We start from the raw sequence: 4612 nt of genomic DNA, 5'->3' as shown, positions 1-4612 counted from the left end.
AACATACTAATCATGCCCATGCCCGATTTTCTCAAAGAATCTATCATTATCCACATTTGAAATTTGATTCTAGTGATTCTAGTGATTCCGATGATGTATCAAGGGAAGTTTGGGATGGAATAAGAAGGCGACAATATCGAAAAAGGCCCAAAGATCCAATTAAACCCATTTTTCAAGATATCAATGTAAAGATTGGGAGTTAAATAAATTAAAGAATCATCAAGAATCAATAATAATGGATTTTTACAGCCCAAGAAAAACGGTCAAGACTCAAAATTACTCTTTTGGTTATGAAACACGATCAAGAAAGGTTGATTCGAGAGAATCAATGGACGAGTCCTATACACATCATGAGATTAAAACATATTCAAGAATCCAACAAAATGACTACTTAGATCCTGTATATTAGAGGAAATAAAGAAAACAACAAAAAAATCCAATGTTCATTGGGGAAAATGACTCAACATATTGATCAACTATCAATTCATTTGCAAAAATTCAAGAGAACAGATTGATTTCATATACCGAAGAAAAAACAAAAGAATCACGGTTGGGAAATTTTCAAATAGAAGATCTTAAAGATAAAAATTGAAGAAAAACAAGAATTTGAAGATGTTGATTTGGAAATAGTTTTGAATAAAGAAGAAAAATCCAACGAAGAAGATGAAAAAGAAGTATCAAACACTGAGCAAAAATAAAAAAAGAACAACGACACATTGATTGCAGTGAAAATGAATCACCAAACTGTCAAAGAACTTGAAGTGAATGATAAAGAAGACGTGATTCTTGAACAATTTTCCTTGGAAGGTGGTTTTTTAGTGATTGGTCCTTTGAATATGGTTTTGAATGTGTTTGAAGGGAACATCTTTCTTGGGTTTATGCCCGATGGAGAAGTTCAATTTTTGGTGGCAATATTAGTTTTTTTTGTTTCAAATTTATACCTTTGATCATAATATTTTTCTTCAAAATGTAGGAGGTTGATTTGGTCATACTCCGTTGAGCAAGTTTATTTCATTCCTTGTTTACTTCATAATTTTTTTTCTTCTTAAAACTCGAGGGCGAGTTTTCTTTTTGGAGGAGTAGAATGATGTAAGAAGAATAGGAGTTAATTGGGTAATTATGTTATATTCTAGGTTAATTCCCTTTTTACCCCCACTTGTAGTAAAACTCTATAAAAGGAACTTTCCCCTCTTGTATGAAATACATTATTCATTCTAGTAAAAGATCAACAATCTTGATTCTTTGAGAGAATACTCCTTTTATCTCCTTTAGGCTACATCAATAATTACCCAATTAATCCATATTCTTCTTACATCACCCGATCACAGATTCTTCTTGTCATTCATCGTTCTATCCTTTTTACATAAAAAAAATATAGAGAAAATGGTGAGTATAAAAATACTCAATTACCCACTACTAGGCTCACTAGGTGTACAGGTTAGTATCCCTATCAAAACAAAGGTGTGCATCCCGACATAGGCATAAACATAGGCATAAGGGGTGAACCTAAAGGCACGCTTTCATAGAAAGTGACTCCGAAGAGATACAATAACATAATTATGTGTGGCGATACCATAAAGATGTCGAAATATACTCAGGGGATGAACACAATCCGAGAGGGATGCTAACAATCACCATAAATCGAACATGCAACATACATAGTCCAAATTCATAACAAGCCATAACGTATTATAATAAACATGGTAACATATCTCATGAGTTTCTAGAATAGCCTCTACAATTCATTCTTCAATCAAATATAACATAACCTTCACATAATAACATATCTCATGAGTTTCTAGAATAGCCTCTACAGTTCATTCTTCAATCAAACATAACATAACCTTCACATAATATCATATTTTTCATAATATTAATACAGGTTTCCATAACCCCCTCAATAGTCTAACCATAGCAATTCATAGCAATTCAACCCATTAAAATTGAATCATGCTTTTAGTACAATTACAATTTTCACACCAACTTGGGTTCGAGGACGAACCTGTAGTGAATCACTTACCTGATTTTAGACCTAAAAGTTGTTATTCAAGGAGGTTGTTGTTCCACTCCGAGAATACCAAGGTTACTGAGTGGTGGTGTCCGAGTGGTTACTTGTTCGTGGAGAAGTTTGTTCGTGACCAGACGATTTGCTAGAGGATTGTAGAGACAACGAGAGTTTGCTATTCCAGACTCCATGAGAGCGAGAGAAAGTCAGAAGAAAAGTTCTTCAATGGTAAGCTTCTTGTTCCCTTTGTTTTTATTTATGAAAGCATGCCGTAATTTTTTCTGAAATGCATAACTTGTTTGTATGTTTATGAATGCTTGTAATTCTGTCACAATGAATTTAGAACGGTCTTACTTCCGCTAATAGGTTCTCTTTGATAAGAGTTCTTTCAAAGATTGTAACTGTTAGTTTTTAGTGGAGTGACCGAAAATTAACGGATGTTGGGTAATTTAATTAAAGAGTTTAATTAATTATCCTAGTACCGTTGAAGCTTCAATCTACAGGTCCATAAGGTCCCCTCTGTAGCTCAATTGAGATTTAATCTTTGGATTGATTTGAAGTGTTCAAATTAATTGAGAGAATTAATTATACATGATATAATTAATAATAATGTATTTGATACATTATAAGTGAGAGGAATTTAAATATGATTCAAATACCAATTATATGAATAAGATTCATGTAATTAAATATAGATATGATTTATATTGAGAGGAATTAAATATTTGGATATGATCAAAATATCATTTATATGGATGAGATTCATATAAATGAATTTAATATAAATGTGATTTATATTAAATGCCATGTATAGTTGAGAGAGAATAAAATCTATAGGTTATGTTGTATTAGATGCAATACATGATGGAACATGAGACATACGCAGCGGAATAAGGATCTAATTACACTCTAATAGCTTCTAATTAAAAGGAAAATAGCATGCAAATATAGGAAAAACAGTAAATTAAAAGTGAGTAGAGTACAACCCTTGTAGCTCCCAAAAAAAGCTTTTCCTCGCTGAATCTCGACCCGAACTCTTCCGGACCACCACTAGAGTTTGCCCGCTATTCTCTAGACTCAGAACCGGATTGTGGGACCCGGTGAATGAAGGAATGAAAAGGGGAAGAAATAGTGGTTCAAGGTTAATGTGAGAAAGATAGGAGAATTTTTTGTGAGAATTTTGGAAACCAAAAATAGAAAAAAAATTTCCAAGTAAAAAAGAAAAAGATTTCAAAAACCTCTTTTTATTAAAGAATTACATGCATCTAATGCATGTAAAAACTCACCAAAATTCAACACCTCACAGAGCATTAAACCAAAGTGGGCTATGTGTCATTCTATAATGTTTACACATAGTCCACTTAAGTTAGTGGAATTATCCAACAAAAATGTTGGATAATTCCACTAACTCTTAGTTAAGGGCAAAATGATCTTTTTCTATTTGGTCAAAGTCAAACTCTGACTTTTAGTGAAAAAGTCAACCATTTGACTTTTTACAGTTTTGACCCTCTTGACTAATTTTGACCTCTCGAACATGAATCCGCATTCATATTTTTGAAATTCAAATCACATTTGAATATAGAGTGCCATACAAAAAACCGATAGCGATATCGCATATACTTGTCGGTTTTAATCCCTTTTCCTAATTCGAACAATTAGAATTAATCCAACATACTGTTCTAAGTTTAATCCATATGAGCTAGCAGGGGGACCTAATGGGCCTACAGATCATGGGCTCCAATAATCCGAGATTAACCGGTAAAACTCTTTAACCTAATTAATCAACATTTGTTAACTAACGGGTCATTCCACTAAAGTTTCGTAGTTGCACTCCTCTCACTGTAGATATATTTCTGTCCATCTGATATAACCATAATCAGTAAGTCAATCTTTCACAGGTTTTTTGTGGTCTTGGCTGGGTCAAAATACCGTTTTACCCCTGAGAACACTTCTTGTTCCTTCAGTACCACTGAACCTCTAAAGAACAATTGATTTGTGGTCCAACCAACAAATCCAATTCCTTTCAGCCCAGTAAGAGGGTAGGGCCCCTTGTTCTTATTCTGAAGTCAGCACTTAAGGAACAACCTATCTACTATCCTTAGAGACGGGTAGGAGTGAAGTCTGTCTTGCACCCTATGTCCCTAGCTCTTTACTCGATCTTACCCCTGAAATGGGAGGCTTATTGAGCCAGTGCTGTTCAGCTGCTCTCACCCATGCAGATCTAAGAATAATCCCAAATAAACAAGAGTTCGTAGTTAGCTCAGGAATGAGATCGAGTTACCTAGGTCATCAAATTTGAATTAGTCAGTTTTAAACAGTAAACGGTGTTATAAAGTAAAAGTGACTAAGTCGTTGTCCAGTCTTATACAAACTCATTGCAAAGGATGCCCCCACTCACATATCTCTATATGAACGATTCAGGATCACATCATTTGTATTAACTACAAAGTGGGCTACATCTATAGTGTCCCCAGAACAAGGCACCCAACCTTATCCCTATACTATAAACCATTTTAGGCTATATACTCAAACTTGATCCATATTTTATGTCATCACATAAAGTTCAAGTCTACATTAAATAGCCTCAGAACCTTAGTTTATTGGATT

The sequence above is a fragment of the Benincasa hispida genome, chromosome 11 (genome assembly GCF_027475165.1).
Source record: "Benincasa hispida cultivar pf3 chromosome 11, pf3_genome.v1.1, whole genome shotgun sequence".
Lineage (NCBI taxonomy): Eukaryota > Viridiplantae > Streptophyta > Magnoliopsida > Cucurbitales > Cucurbitaceae > Benincasa > Benincasa hispida.
Note: the sequence above shows the minus strand (reverse complement) of the source record.